The sequence below is a fragment of the Phaethon aethereus genome (assembly GCF_964289735.1).
Source record: "Phaethon aethereus genome assembly, chromosome: 1".
In the NCBI taxonomy this organism is placed as follows: Eukaryota; Metazoa; Chordata; class Aves; order Phaethontiformes; family Phaethontidae; genus Phaethon; species Phaethon aethereus.
In genome coordinates, this window is record NC_138575.1 from 187,730,262 (window position 1) to 187,747,505 (window position 17,244).

A 17,244-nucleotide genomic window follows, 5' to 3' on the forward strand; every position below is an offset into this window, starting at 1 on the left:
AAGAACAAAAATAGACACCCTGAAAGGGCAATTCATCTTGACCTAAGGCAGATACCTGTGTTCAGACTCCTTCCATCCTTTGTCCCGTCCCCCTTTCTTCCTTTGTTCATTCTCTCCTTCATTCTTCCTTTCCTCTTTCCCTTCTCTCCCAAGACTTTTAATCTGCCAGCTGTTTTTTAACAGATGTTTCACACATAACCACCCAACTTCTCATTCTCCTACTTTTCTTTATACTACCTCTGTTTCTCCTGCTGGACTGTGTTATCATCATTGCTACTCCTGCATTGCACATTAGAAATCCCACATCCAATAGTCAACGGAGGCTAGATTCCAAGTATTGTTTGAGGGCAGGTCTCAATCCCAGCTTACTGAAGTCAACAGCAGATCTTTCCTTGCCTAAGCCAACCACTGTAGCCTAACTCACTTTTGAGACTCACATTAGAGAATTGCAGTAGGTTCTAAAACTTTTAACCTGAAAGGCAGGAAGTTTCTGGAAAACAAGCTCTTGTTTTGCAGTCCCTCATGGATAACACCCACTTGGATGAAGTTGCCATCTGTTGTTTTCTTGGATCATGTCAGAATATGTGAAATAAACTGGAAGAGAGAGAGGCAAAATGACAGACAGATGCAAGCAGGAAATAATGTTTGGAAATTTACTGTTGAAGTTCTACAAAGCAAGAGAAGGACATGAAATGTTATATGTTAGGCCTGGAAAAGACCTGCTGGAGCAATAAACGTGATTGCACCTAACACCAAAAAGTGGCTGGCACGTAAAGCAAGCTCCCTGGCTGCCATAGCATCGTTGTTCTTTATTTCTTTTTCTCATAGTTTTCTAGGCATAAATGGGCTGAATGCTGGCAGTGGGAAGTGGGACCAGAATCATCCTCTAGACCACGGCAAGAAGGACAAAGTAGAAGAGCAGTTAAGAGTACGTAACTTGTGGGCTTAATGATGGGAACTAGAAGCATGACATTCCCATTAACCTCTTCCCTTCGGCAAAGTTGAGTTGTCATGAGGAATCCAGGCTGTATCTGATAACCTGTCTCCAGTAACAAGACAGGAAAAGAGGAAAAGTTGAGGTATAGGGTTATGATCATAAAGTTCTTCAGTTTAGTGATAGCACATATATTTTCACTTAAATTTGAATATACTTAAATTCAAAATATAGTGGTTTAGGATTCAAAACCAAATAACATCAGTTCTGTTGGTGAAAATGAAATAGTTTTGTTTATCCCCATCAAAAAAGAAGCATAGTTTTCTCTGTTTTCCTCCCTTTAGCAATCAGTGAATACACTTGTGTAATATATAAAGCAGATACATACATTATGTGCAGTATTGCACAAGGCCCAAGATTGGTATATTGTACAGAAAGTACATTTCCTGAAAGTGTTTTCAGAAATGTTTTAGCAGCAAATGCTTCATCAAGCTGTTGTGTCACGTTATATGCACAGAGAGAAAAACTAACACAGACTTAAGTTCATCTGCTAGCTTCTGAATTTAAGCGAACACTTAATACACCACTAATATTTATTGCTGTTATGTTAGGCATGTCTGTAAGTAGTATTTAAATCTGATTCTCTTACGCTGGAACAGTTTTACTGACTCAATTATACAAGCATTTCCTGAAAAAGAAGGACATATTTCCTGTATTTTGTCAATATTTGACAGCACTGATCTTAAACCAGTAGCAACATGACACTGATTTGTAAGACAGATTTTAAGGTAAGGTTGAAATTCTGTATTATTGTATCCCACACAAACTCATTTACCAAGCAACAATTACATAATAAATTACATTTAAAACCAAAAATAGACCCAGTTGTCCTTATTTCAGTCGTAGAATTAAGCAGAGTTAAAAAGGAGAGAGGATCCTGCAGATGAGCTCTCAACTGACGATGCTTTGTGTCCATGCACTGAAGTTTCCTCGGCTTCAGAGCATGCAATCACCAGAAGTCACCTCCATGCTTTGGGTTCCTCAAAGGAGTGAGTTTTGCTCTCAGTGCTTAGTTTGCAGAAAAAAAACAACCCAAACCCAAGAAAAACTTCGTAGCTAATCTTCACAGAAGGGACAAAAGTCGCTTTGAGATATTGCAGGCTTTTTAAAGTTAATACCAGTATTTGTAATTGTATTCTAGTTTCTGCAGAGAGAAAATGGGAAGTTTGGGCTCAAAGAACTCTGACATTTACTTGGTGTTACTCAGCAGAAACATCTCATCTCTGAACTCGCAGTGCATTAAGTCAAAATTGTGCATAAACCTTCACAGAATAATCCTTAGTCTGAGGTCAGACATCTGACCATGTCTGAGAGCACACCCACTAAAATAATTGGACTAATAAGAGTGGAAAGAAACACATAAGCAGTATTTTAAGCAACAGGCCCCACCTTTTTGTCACAGTTTTCCTCCTCGCTCAGGACATAAGGAAATCCTTTTGCATTAATTATAGCCAAAAACCACAAATACCAGAAAAGAGTTCCTACCTCCCACAAAAACTAAGAGCATATAGCAAGAGCCTAGACTGATCAAGAGATTAAAAAATAGGCATTGCAGTAAAGTAAAACAGTGGGCTTAATCTTCTGAGCTTGCCTAAGCAAGAGTTTAATTTAGCTTGATCACAATTTCTAATTCCTGTTACATGGAACAGCGATTTAGTTACAGAGGAGTCTTTCTTCCAACAGAGAAAGGTGCAAGAAATTCCAATGATCAGAAATTGAGGCTAACTTACTTAGATGGTGGAACAATTTATTCAGTCCATTTTATAAGCTTTGTAACCTTTCGATCCTTTTTTTGTGACTCGTTACTGGACATTTACAGTCTCCAGGCCAGTGTCAAGGCTGGCCACATTATTATATCAGTGGCACCGATAATACGGTTTCCTATTATACAGTAAAGATTGTGTCCACCCTTACTAAGAGGATCAGGCTGAGAGCATATGCTCAGTCTTTAGCTTCCATGACCTCAGACGCTTTGCTTCATTCTTCAAAGTATTGTTTTGTACATGGCTGCCCTAAAACTGTCATAGTTAGCTTATCAAATGATTGAGAGGGCTCAGTCACCTGTATTCTGCACTATTTGCCATTCCTGCAAACCTTGTATCACCTGGAAACAGTTATAATAGAGTATGCTTGTTTGCTTTGGAATTATTGACGATAATACTGTACTGCAGAATAAGAGCAAATCCCCTTAGGACCCAATAAAGCAACCCTCTAATGACAATAAGGCACCTTTCAATTAGTGGATTTTTAAACCACTGATTATTATCTTAATTTTTGATTGTTCTACATTCTCAGTTACCTTGCCAAGAGGTACCAGATCAGATGCCTTATGGAATACGCACACGTATCCACACTGACTCTATGAGCTTTTGGTTTGAAGACTGCATCCCACGCTACTTCTAGCCATTGTCTTGTTTCCTATCGTAGTCTCCCCAGAAGTGTGTGAGGGTGTGGGAGACTTGGATTCATACTGACCTGGTTCTTCTTCAGATCACATCTCTGTGCCCTCCTGGTGAAAGGCTCTCTGCGGTGCAAGGTAAAAAGCAGTTTCCCATGGACTTTGCTGCTGAAAAACAGTTTAAAAACATTTAAAAATCCAGACTTTGTAGACTGCAGGCAAAATAGAATGAGAAATGGAAATGGAATTGTATCCCTAATCTATATAATTTTGATAATAATGAAGTTAAATATATAATGTATGTGTATCCAGTCTCTTTGAATCATACAGTCACTACTAAAAGATGGGAAAAAACAGGTGTTAGTCCAGTGCTATCAAGTAGTTTTAGAATATATACTATGTATTTTCACAATAGTAAGGTGTGCCACAGATAAGCAACTTAGACAACCTCAAGATTCAAGGTTTCCCTACTGCCAGAAGAGGATAATATCTGCATGTTTTATTTTGTACTTGTACAAAATATTCCCTTCATCCTCTATATAACTAGAATCTGGCATTTTTGGAAAGACTCAATGGGTAAGGGCTCTGGTATTCTCTCAGCACCTCTTTAAATGCCACCTGACTTTATAGTCTCATGGGCCCCTCACTACAAGAAGGACACTGAGTTGCTGGAGCGTGTCCAGAGAAGGGCAACGAAGCTGGTGAGGGGTCTGGAGCACAAGTCTTATGAGGAGCAGCTGAGGCAACTGGAGTTGTTCAGTCTGGAGAAGAGGAGGCTGAGGGGAGACCTTATCGCTCTCTACATCTACCTGAAAGGGGGTTGTGGTGAGATGGGTGTTGGTCTCTTCTCCCAAGTAACTAGTGATAGGACAAGAGGAAATGGCCTCAAGTTGCGCCAGGGGAGGTTTAGATTGGATATTAGGAAAAATTTCTTTACTGAGAGAGTGGTCAAGCATTGGAACAGGCTGCCCAGGGAGGTGGTGGAGTCGCCATCACTGGAAGTGTTCAAAAAACATGTAAACATGGTACTTCAGGACATGGTTTAGCGGGCATGGTGGCATTGGGTTGATGGTTGGACTTGATGGATTTAAAGGTCTTTTCCAACCTTAACGATTCTGTGATTCTGTGATTCTGTGATGTTGTAAGAATTGGGGCCTTTTTATTGTACTTATGAACAACTAAAACTACTTGCCTGCTCATGATCCTAGGCATTATTCTTTTTCTATTCAAAGTCGCTCCCTCCTTTGTGTTTTCCTTTTCTTAATCTCTTCCCAGCATTGCATTTACTGACAAGGTGAAGTTATTGATCAGTTGCCCAAGTACCCGAGCCTATATTGCTACATTGGTCAAGGAAAGGTGAAGTGCCATGAAAGCTTTTTGCCTAGTACTTTCCCAGGTAGATTGTAAAATAGTCAATTCTGCTAATAATCTAATTTAAGTCTCAGAATTCAGTTCCATATTACTGCATGGGTTTGCTTTAAATCCTCATTGCAAAGATTTGCAAACTCATTCTTCTGGTTAATAAAATGAACCATAAAATAGAAACCTCTCTTTCTATAAATGCCTATAAAATAACAACTTGGAAATCACATTATATATATATTCATATATAGGTATATAAATTTTAGTAAAGATTAGTCAGTCCTATTCTGAGCTGTTTCTAGTATTTTTAAATCCAGGGTTTTTTTTCAGCAAAGTAAAAAGTGCAATCACTTTGTGTGTAGACACTGTACCAATGACAGGGATGGTTTTAAAAAATGTGGTGACAGATGAGTAGCAATGCACAATGATGCCAAATTATACCACCTACATCATACCAGTTGACACATGAAAGATATTTTTGTAACATCCAGGTGAATAATAGGTTGCAGTCTCTTTCCTTCTTCTCTCCCTCGAGATCCACAGTTTCTTGTGGGGGATACGTCAGATCTAGCCAAAAATGTGAGCAATGAGATAAAACTTTATATTGCTTTTATTCTTCTGATAGAGAAAAGAACTTTTTCTCTTAAAAACATTCTCTCTTCCAAAAGGTTTTCATTCTACTTCTATGCCAAACAACATGATATAAAATATAAGTTATGGATTCAGCAAGTCAGGAGTGGAGTTGTGTGGGTACCTTAGCAATGGCGTTATTCTAAAAAAGAAATGTCCACATGAACTGCTGAAAAGCAACCATACTATTTGTGGGAGCAATATCAAAGACTGCTAATTCATTTTAGATTTAGTCTTTAATAAGTTGGGACAATCTTTACTGACAGCTGGTTGGCTTGCATTTCTCCCAAAATTGGAATGAAATTCAAGCTTCTCTGAAAAAAAAGGAGAAAATATGCTTTGGGTCAAAAGAAATATGTAGACGGGAAAGAATAAAAAATAACTTAGTATGTCAAGACTGGTTCAATGCAAAAGGTTTATTCAGACTTTTTCCAAACAAGACGTTAATTAACATCTCACAAGGGTTATCTTCTAAAGGGAAAACTTGCTTAGGCAAAGCAACAGATGGTATAAAATAGTTTATGTGGAATTTTCCTTCTAGGTGAGCTAGGTCACAACATAGTACCATGTTGCATTAAGGAACGTTTTATTGTGTAGCATGAAGATGATGAGTTTTGACAGGTTAACATATTGCCATTGAATAAAGGTGCTATATTCATTTAAAGGAAGGAGATGCACGTTTTTCTCCACACTCCTCTCAGTCTACAGAGGCACTACCAAGAACACTGAGAGAGGGTTTTACAAAAAGAAATTAAAATAGACTGCACTTGTTGAAATTAACTGCTATCTTTATTTATTATTTGTCAAATATTTTAACATCACAATTGACCACCTATAATGGCAAGGGACACACGTTGGGACTATTATTTGTGCTCCCCTTTCCTCCTGTTCCTGGGAGAGAATGCAATATGCATACTTAATGGCTTAAATTCAAGGATCTGAATGTGTCACGCAGCCCATTTAATTATATCACGCTGGCCAATGAACATGGCTCGGAGGGGACGAAAATGCATTCTGCATGCATGAAAGGCAGCAGATAGATTTATTGAATTCAGATGCAGTCAGGGGACACAAAGTGACATTTATTCCTTAAGAACCAGAAACAACAGAATTCACTAGTCGGTGTATCTATGCAGTAATGCTGCAGATTGTGACTGAAAGGTTTAGCCTCCTTATGTACTTGCGTTTAATTTAAGTCTGTTATTATTGTCTTCAATGTTTATGTTTCTATCCTGCTAATCCAATTTTTTGCATTTTTTTTGTTTTGATTACTTTTTGTGAAACAACATGAATTTGGAGTCTGCTCTATATTAAAGGTTACTGACTTCCAATTCTCCTCCACCTCAATGAACTTTTTATTCCTTCAGGAAGAAAATCTAAGAATTGAGTCCATCTGAGGTTGTGTTGAAGGCGTGAATGTGATGTACAGCAAAACCTAATGGATGGATGCTAGGCATAGGTGAAGAAAGAACACAAAATAACAAGACTGGATTGCCCATTATCCATCAGAAAGTTGCCTGGCATGATGCCTCTGCTGCCTTTCATGTCTCCAATTTTCTTCTGTCTTCGACAAATAAAAATGGGTATAATAACTTTGCTTGTTTTTCCTGTAGTTTCTGGGCTTACACACCTCTACCATATTTTTCTAAACTATTTTTCCAGCTTTCTTCAAATGGCGGTACTTTTTAACTGTCATTTTATCACTCTGCAGCTCTTTTCCACCCTTTTTTTCAAAATAATTCTCTCATTTGTGCTAAAGTTTTCAATCAGATATTTCCTTGAGCTTGCAGAATAACCATGATCTAACAGAAGTAAAGAAATGAAACACCTCACCCTTAGGACTGAGCATCATCTGTTTATACTGCATTTTATGGATGCCTAAAAATCACTATGCAATACCGTAATCCATGCTTGAATAACTAATTCCAGCTTCATTGCCTTTCATGGAGCTGCAGAAATGATACGTTTAGTCTGACGATTGTAAGAGTGTGAGACAGTGTGTCTTTCTTACATTCTCATTTATTTCTGTCTTCTTGTATCTGCTTGCTTACTTGAGGTGGAAAGGAATTGGTATGGTTGAGTGAATTAGAAAGCTGTATGTCAAAAAGAAACCTATATACTCTTTTCACTTCTTTGCTGATGGGAAGGCTATGCAGAGGCACATAGAGCACAACACCAAGTGTAACATATGTGTAGGCAGCACGATGACTGTTGGGTACATATGCTCCTCCTCTGTTCAGCTCCCGTCTTCCCTTCCCAATAACTAGTCTTCAGTAGATTCCCATTTGCGTTTTCCCTCCTTTAAAATGTCATTTCCTTCCTGCTGTTCAGTTCCACCAACATACCTCTCTTCATGACTTCCACTTCCCTTCCTATAAGGGATAAATATAGCTCAATAACTGCATTCCTTGGCCACTTCTACATTGTAGTCCCAGTGCCCCGTGATAACTCTCACTGGCTCAGGCATAGACTTTGCCCTGGAGAATTCAAAACCACTGGCTACGTCGAAGCAGGAGAAAGTGTGAAAGAAGATGCTACTCTGCCCAGATACGGAAGGTGAAGAGTGCTAAAGTCTGCCTTCTTATGGCAAAACAGGGGTTGGTGTGATGGAACTGATCTTCCCATGCACACCTATGGGGTGAACTAGCTTTGAAGGGACGACTGAGGTCTTGGACTTCTCCTCTCTTCTACACTTAGCAGGAAAGTCAATTCAATAAAAAAGGAAGCTTGATGCACCCTTGAGAGAAAATTAGCTGAAAAAATCAGTAATGAAGTACCTCTCTTTTGCTGTTTGTCCTCATTTAATTTGCTAAGCAGGAATTTTCCTGGGTCTGTGTGGTGCCTTAATTTTAAAATGTTCCAATTTTTTTGGCAGCTGCAGCTTCCTCAGCTTCAACTATTCAAAGTGTAAAATTGATATCAGCACCAGGCAGGCTCTGCATGCTTTTACCCCATGATCTCAGAGGGAGCCAATCTTTTCACTGTAACTGCAGATTACTAAGGCTCCCCAAGAAAGTGGAGGCTACAGACACATGTGGATAACCTTACTAGACAGGTTCACTTCAAAGGAGTCACATCTAAGATAGTAAGATGGAAGTAAGCAACATGTTTGATCTCTAGGAAACAACCAGCTTATGAAAATAGTTAAAAAAAAATCATCTTACAGCTTCTGCACAGCCCTGTTTGAAGACCTATTCTGGAACATTAAGTAGAAAACACCAGCTGAAGGCAAAGCTGGCGGTTCTCCTTCCCTACTCTGAGAAGCCTCCCTTCTTTTGAAGACATGGACTTAGAGAAGCCTTGTAGGGCTCGTCTTCTCCACACAACCCCCCGGAAGGTGTGATTAAGGGCTCCTTCACCCTTCCAGAGGCCAAACAGAAAGATTTCCACAACTAGAGCAGAGTGCCTGAGGGCTGCTCAGAGCTATGGTGATATTTTTTTTCCCCCATTAGCCTAGCAGAGGGCAGGGGGAGTTGCCTGTTTTAATGCTAAGGGATGTTCTGCAAAGTTCTGCATGTCGATGTCATATTTGTCCCCCAATCTGTTGATGTAACCCAATGCAAAACAGGCTATTTGTGTGGCTTTTAGGAAGAAGTCAAATCCTACAAGTTCTATTTCTACACCTAGATGAAAGGGGTTAACTGTATGCCAAATACTTGCAATCATTAATCATTGCATCATTAATAACAGCAGCAATTCTTTGCACTGCTTTAGACGTCATTTTCCAATGATTTCTCAAACAATGTATTTTCTTCCCTGTTCAAAGGGTTTGGGTAGTGGGATTTTTTTCTGATAGGTGCCTGCACATGGAAAAAACGCGGACCTGGCATTTGAATGAAAATCTGCTTCTCCCTGGGACACATGCTATAAGGATTCAGTTCTCTGACACCAAGAAGGATGATGGAAGGCGGGATACTCACTGAAGAGCTTTGGTACATTGAGAAGTAGGATTTTTTACTTCCCCCAAGAAAATAACTCCACCCAGTAGTTCAAAGGTGTATGGCTCATGGACACACACTGCTGATGTATGCATTAAGTTTTCCTTCCTATGGCAGTTGTAAGGGTGATGCTACTTGATGCAGTAAAAGAGCTGGTAGCATCTCTAGGCTTGGCTGGCATAATGCTTTCCACTGTCAGGAATACCAGGGCCTTGTTGATTGCAAGGAGATGTTTGGAAACACAGCAGAGAAATTCTTTAAAATACAGATGAGTTATTTTGCATGTCCCATGAAGATCAGCTTTGCCACACCAGAGAAGGAAGATATGCAAAAAGGATCAGAGTCAACATGGTTCGTCAACTAAACCATGTTCATGCTGACTGACTTCTCTACTTTTAGCCCATATGGATGGGAAGTAAAAGATAATGTGTCAAGCCACTAAGAATGGTTACTACAAATGAAGAATATAAAGAAATATCAAGTAGCTTCCCACCTGGTGAATAGCAAGTACCTGTAGCTGGAATGAATCAGGAGGAAAAAACAGGCTGTAATGAGAGACTGGCTCGGACTGGGCATTTGCACAACAGGACCATATTGAGCTTGCACAGACTGCCTTAATTTTGGCATTTCTTACCTCTGTGACTGCTTCCTTTTGGAGCCTCAAGATTCTTTTAAGGCAATTATTCCACCATATGCAATGCACAGCTCATATTAAGAACTTACGCAGCATATTTATGGAGGCACAGTCTGTCACTGGAAACATTGAATACCATGTGGGTTAAGGAATGTTAAAGAAGAGTCTCTTGAGGGACACATGGGTGGTATTCCCTGGAAAGCATCCTGAAGTATTTTTAGCTATGTGTTTTCTGAATGTGGAATGAAAATAAGCCACAAAAAAAAAAAAAAAAAAAGGCCAGATGTATCCTATGTACTGTATGACTGTATGAGAGACTGCCTTCTGAAACTACGTAAGAATGGGAGCCCTTGGACCTCCTAGTAAAAGAAGAAAAAGACCATGAGACTTATTGTGTATTTTTCTTAAGTGGTGCTTTCAGGGGTCTTCAGAACAATACTCCAAAAACTACCTAGCAACATTGACACTCCCCTATCTGGGACTGTTCCATGCCCTGAAACATGTTTTTAAAATTTGTTTTCAAAATATAGAGTAATGAGATAGAACCTGATCTGGCTTTTACAGGGGCAAGTTTATCTACCACCATGAAGATCAGTGGTCTCATTCCAGATTTCCACCACAAAGACTGCGTTCGCTATCTGTTGAGACTTCCTGAAGTCCTTGTTTCTCATGCTACCCACATTGCAAATTCTGATACAATAATGCCAGACTGTCCAAGGCATTAATTCTTAAAAATCAGTCCACCAGAATTCATTCCTACGCTGACCATACTGATGCCTGTATTGCTGGGTTTTATGGAGTATTCCCTCCCAAGCTAATTTCAAAGTGCATCTTTGTCACCATGCCTCCTTCTGGCTTTGAAAAATAAAATAATCATTATGGCCCCACCTCCAACCAACTCACCTTTATGGTTTCTCAAATTCTTCAGCCAGTTGACAAAGAAGTTATTCATTCTTGCAGATCATTCATTTACTACTACTGCTACCATCCTTAAAATTAATGGGCGCACCCAGCTCACACAGCACCCTCCCAAACCCCAGAACTCAATGTAGGTCAAATGTGAGAGAATTTAACCTCTTCCAAATAAGGGCTTGCATCTGAAGAGACATAATTTGACTTTGAAACTTGACTTGAAACAGGAAGTTCAAAGTAAACCATCATTACCTCTGGCTATTTTCCTGAAAGTGTTCCTGTTTTGGCTGGAGATTTTTGTTTGCTTGTTTGGTTTTTTTTTTTTTCTTTTCAGGAATCACTGGCAATTCTAAAGGTATCCCAGGGCTTGGCAGTGCTACCATTTGTGGTTGGAGAGCAGGCACAATGAGATTACTCTTCAGTGTCTCCATTTTAACTCTCAGTTCAGCTTGGCTCTCAAGCTATGGTTTGACAATCCAGTGAATCAGGTTTTTGGGGCACTTAGTGTCAGATCTCACAGCTACTGTAATGATAAGAATGCAATATACTGGTACAGAGTCACTCCACTGATTCAGATTTGTTAACAATATATTGAAGAGAGAATTTTGTCCTAGCAGATTGAATGTAGAGCAAGTGTTCTCTGTATAGGCAACTTTAACTTCATGCTGTCTTCCTGCAGCCAGCATAAAATCAACATAAAATTATAAAGTGAATGTAAACACTGTGCTGTGTGCTCTGGCTAAGCCAACTGAAATGGAATCATATGCTCTTGCCTGATTTTGATGAAATTTGTACTGCTACATAACGTACAACCGCATAGAGCTGGTATTAATGATCACAGAACTGCTGGCTCAGTAGTCTACCAAAGCAACAACTCTGTGGTTAGAAAATTAAAGACATTTCATTTTAGCATCTGCTCTTTACTTAGAATTACAAACACCATCATCAGTGGAACTGTCATATCTAATAAACAGACGGCTTCAATCATTACTATCTAGGATGTCATCGGGAGCATAAGATGGAAGATGCAGAAAACGTGCCTCAGCTGTAGGATTCTTAATGCTCTGGTTTTTATAGTGACCCAGACCTCCTCTAATGCCAAAAAAATATTGCTTTTGGAGCAGGATGAGGGTATTTGTATGCCCCTATTTGCTCTAATAAAATATAAATTTTTCTAACCTACAAAAGTTGTATCTTATTTCCATGACTATAAACTCAGAAGATTCCCTGGTGATTCCAGACTATAGATTCCCTGACTATAACATCTAGTCAGTAGATGCTATACACTGTATATACTATAGAAGATTTTACATACATAGAATAGTGGTGGTTGATGATTTAGTTCTCTACAGAGCAAGTCATTAGATACACCTGAGTTTGAATGAGAACTCTTAAAACAACAACTAGTTTTTTGTTTAAAAATTTTGACCCACAAACCTTGGTATGTTATTCCAATGATTAATTTATCCTTGCTTTAAAATCTGTCTTTTTTCTAGCCCTTATTTTAAACTTATAGCAGGTAGAGTTTCTGATAGCTCATACGTAGAGTGAGGAACCCCCTTGACCTCTTTCCTATTTTGGGGCCTCCAAGCTTTGATTAAGTCGTCTCTCAACTTCTCTTGTTAATCAGAACAAACTCCGTGAGTCTTTAACTACAAAGAATGTTTTGTGGTCTTTCAGGTGCTTTTCAGGCTCTTCCTTGCACCCGTCCTAAACAATAATCATCTGTCTTGGACTGTGGACAACAGCACCAGATACCTTACCACAGCTGCGTGTACCTCAGTACCAAGCACAGAGTCAATATCATTCACTTACAAGTACCAGAAATTCTTCTGTTCATAGATCCAGTTCTACTCATAAATCCAATTCACCATTTGGTTCTGGCTGTAGATCTTACACAGCTGATTAATCACCATGACCCCTAAGACCTTTTCAAAATCAAGGCATCCCCTAAAGAATCCCTCATAAAGATAAGCGTTTCCTACAGACTTTGTTTCTAAGTGCACAGCTTTGCATTTGGCTGTTTGGAAATATATTTGCTTATGTTCATCTCACCAGCCAATCCAAATACTTTTTTTCAATTCTTTGCCCTTTTGATGATTTACCATCCCCTTGGTCTTCATGACATCTGTAGATATTATCACTTAAAGGCTGCCTGTCTCTGATTCCTTCTCTGCTTGTTTCCATGGGATTCAGATGCTTTCATCTTAGAAACTGGTGCCTAATAAATCTGGTTGACCAGGATCTGCTCGGTCTCTTTTAGGTTCATCAGGTTGGTACTTTTCCATTCAAACCACAAACCTTTCCTCCTGGCATAGCTTCACCCACAGGTCACAAAGATGAAAGCCTCTCTAAGTTTCACAAACCTCATGCAGAAAAAAAGGTTGGTTGTAAATCATATCCCTATTCCTACACTGTATGAGTGCAGAAAAACATAAAGCAAAAAGCATCTCCAAACTTCGTCCTTAATTTACTCCTTTGCTATTCATCTGGTCAAAAATGCATTTGCTAGTCACCATTGCTTTGCTCCACCCTTCCTGGAGAGGGAAGAATTGGCTCCTCAGGTATTTATTTCACAGCCCGGTGCATCTGTTCACAGTGACACAAGCAAACAGAACTACCTCCCACGCTGCGCGGCATCCCAGCTGTACCGCGCTCCCAGCAAACAGGGAGGCCAAAGACGCCTTCCCCGCCATCCCACGCCCTCTGTGCGCAGGGCTGGCATGATCCACCAGCAGGCACGCTGCTTCTTCCGTCCAGCAACACGAGATTTCCATTCTTGTAGGAAAAATCTGACAGGTCTCACTTCATCTCCCTGGGAAGTCCAAGGAGGAGGGAGAAGTGTACACGCCTGGGTATGCTTTTATTTGGCAGCAGTAATGCAGACTGGTAAATTCTATTAATAATCTACTTACACCTGTAAGCCCTAGTAGCAATATAGACTTGTTCATTACACCTCATTGCAGTACTAATAATATCAACATTTTAACTGTGCAGATCTTTAGTAAGGCAATAAAATGTTTTTCCTTAAAAACAAAAATGAACATTATTCACATGTGACCTCTACGGTAAATGACAAGACGCCTCAACTTCAGAACATATTATTTTTACCATGAGTCTTCCATAAAAGTATTTATAACATTCACACCTGTCCATTTCAGATTTATCAATCTAAAACACACAGAAATGTCCCTCTTATTTACTTTTAAATTTATCTAAACTAGGCTTGGCTATGCCTAGCCAATGTTAATTTGGAGCTCTCCCATACGCTATGGCTGTTGCATGGATTAGGACTCTTTCCTTAAATTAGAAATACAACTTAAGGTTAAAGTAGCAGAAATGTATTTCTTTTCTGGGAAGTCATATGCCATCCTCTCTTTATTAAAAAGTAAAAATAACTATGCAAACCATCTGATGGGATCCCATGAAAGTAATGTGGGAACACTATTAGAGCAGTGCCAGAATTTCAACTCACATTAAGCAAGTTAATAGACTTTATGAAAAACTTTGCAGAGCAATTTGTCCTTGAGATAATTGAATTTAAATCACAGGAATTGTAGTAAGAATCAATTTAATCTTGTTATACTTGGCTCAAGTACTAAAAGCATCGGTTTTACTTAAAATTGGTATTTGTCGAGTTACTGACTTATTTGCTACTGTCAGAAAAATGTATCATCTTAGAAAAGTAAACAGACACATCCTTCATTCTCTGCTCTATTTGTCATAGCCTTCTCCCTTCCTTTCACGCTTTTTCTATAGATCAAATATTTCTCTTCTCAAATCTGTCAATTTGCAAGGTTCCCCACTGAGAGTATGTGCTTTCAGCATGGGCTGGGAGTGAAATAAATGGGACAAACTGCATGCTTAAAAGTAAGCATATACCTCACTGGCTTGGCCACAAAAATGCTCTGTGGTTTTCAGCACTACATCCACCAACTCTTGTGAAAACTAATATTTTTTTTTGCTATGACAACAATATTTCGCTCACTGTTCTTTAGCTCATCTTCAAAGAAGATCAGGACCATGGCCACGAGTCCATCTTATGTATTAGGGATGACCACACAGCTGCACTTACGCTCCCCCGCCACTTCACACACATATTTTTGCTTCTTCCTTTCACTTATGCAAGCAATAAAAACTCCACTGGGATAAGTCTGTCTCTTTCTCTTTCCCCTATGAAGCAGGGGTGGGTTTTTTTGAAAAAAGATTCGGTTTAATTTTTATTTGAGCATGTACCATGGTAAACTGCAAGAAGAAAACTGACCGAAACAGGAATTTTGCATTTTGATTTGCTGTAATTGGAAAGGTCCCAAATATTGTGCTTAGTAGAGCACATAAAAAGATAAAAGGAATGGCTCCATCTCAGTGCCGAGTTGTTGGGTGGGCTAAATTTTTTCCATTTTCCGTACAAATAATTTTGCCACCTGCTTTCTACTTTTTAAGTGTCAAGGGGGAGGTAAAGCTCTTTTCCCCCACCCCAATTTTGCCATTATAAACCTTTAGTGGCTTAGAGATTATTTAAATAAAACGCTTACTTTTGATCTGAGCATTTCAGATATAATAAATTTACTAGATTGTATGTGATTTTAAAGCATCACATTAATAACCCTTACGCTTTCTCTTTCTCTTTTAGAATAAATGTTTGTCAAAAAGTTGCATCTGCAAGATCTGAATGAATTCAAAGAAGCAGATACTTAAGTTTGTGCCAGGCTTCCCAAAGTCTGTAACCACAAGTGCAAAACTCCATCAGGGGTATTTGGCTGATATGTAAAAATGAGGTGAAGATACATCCTGTGTTTAATCAGCTCAGTTCTTGTATTATGAAGTGAAGCTTTAAAAAAGAAGAAAAAGGAGGAACTCAGGACTGACTGATCCATGACAAACTTCCGTTCGCCCCAAAATACCAATAAACCAATTGTAAGTACTTAGAAGACAACAGGGAGGGGTGTAACAAATGCAGGTTTTTCAAGGACAAATAATACCAAACACATCAGGCCCGCAGATGGGGTAGATGCCATGTACATTGATTTACTAAAGCTTTTGACACTGATGGAGCATTTTCCTAGGAAACCACGTTTCAGCTGAAGTATTCCCTGGAACTCGTAGATCTAATGACACACTTGGGAGGAAGCCCTGCTTAACATACAAGCTGGAAGGATGTTTCAATATCCTCATTAATGGTCAGGATGATCAACCAAGGAGAATGTTCATCACAGCTGGACAAACACAGGCTGATGTTATTTAAGGTGAGGCTGACAGGTCGGTAGTTCCCAGGGTCCTCCTTTCTACCCTGTTTAAAAATGGGTGCAGTGTTTCCCTTTTTCCAGTCTCCAGGGACTTCACCTGACTGCCAGGACTTTTCAAATATCATGGAGAGTGGTCGGCAAGTACATCAGCCAATTCCCTCAAGAATCTGGGATGTATCTCATTGGGTCCCGTAGACTTGTGTATGTTCAGGTTCCTCAGGTGGTGACGAGCCTGATCTTCTCTTACAGTGGGAGGAACTTCGCTCCTCCAGTCCTCATCTTGCAGTGCATCCCCTCAAGAGGTGTGGGAAGAGACACTGTCAGTGAACACTAAGGCAAAGAAGTGGTTGAGTACCTCAGCCTTTTCCTCGTCCATTGTTACTTTTGCCAATCTTGCTCATCACGGGGGGTACGCTCTCTTTGACTTTCCTTTTCTGGCTGACACACCTGTAGAAGCCCTTCTTATTATTCTTTGCGTCCCTTGCCAAGTTCAGCTCCAGCCACACCTTGGCCATCCTGACCTCATCCCTACACAACCGGGCAGCATCCCTGTGCTCTTCCCAGGATACCTGTCCCTGCTTCCACTGCCTGTGCATTTCCTTCTTACCCTTTAGTTTGACCAGCAGGTCTCAGCTCAGCCATGCCAGTGTCTCGCCTTCCTTTCCTGATTTGTTATACTTGGGGATCGAGAGCTCTTGCTCTCTATGGAAAGCATCCTTAAAGATCTGCCAGCTCTGTTCTGCTCCCTTGTCTTTAAGTGAATCCATTAGTACGTGCCCTCAGCCAGGGGCACTGGCAGAGGTCATTAGTGAAGGTTAGCAGCCATTTAAGAAATGGCCACCTGCAGCCATCTGTGCTTTCATGTTGTTTTTCTGCTGCCTTTCAGGGTACCTGTTGCAACTTCAGCAGCAAGTGAGGGTGGCCAAAGGGGTGGGGTGACAAACGCACCCCACCCAGATGTCTCTGAATGAAGTCCATAAGAGAAAACACACTTCAGCCCCCGTTAGCCCCTGATGCTGCCACTTGGAAGGTGGCCTTGAGGTGGTTGTCCATGCCAACAGAACGAGCAGGAGATGCTGACACTGGTGGGGAAGCTGAAAATGGGAAATAAAATTGGTGGGAGGGCAATG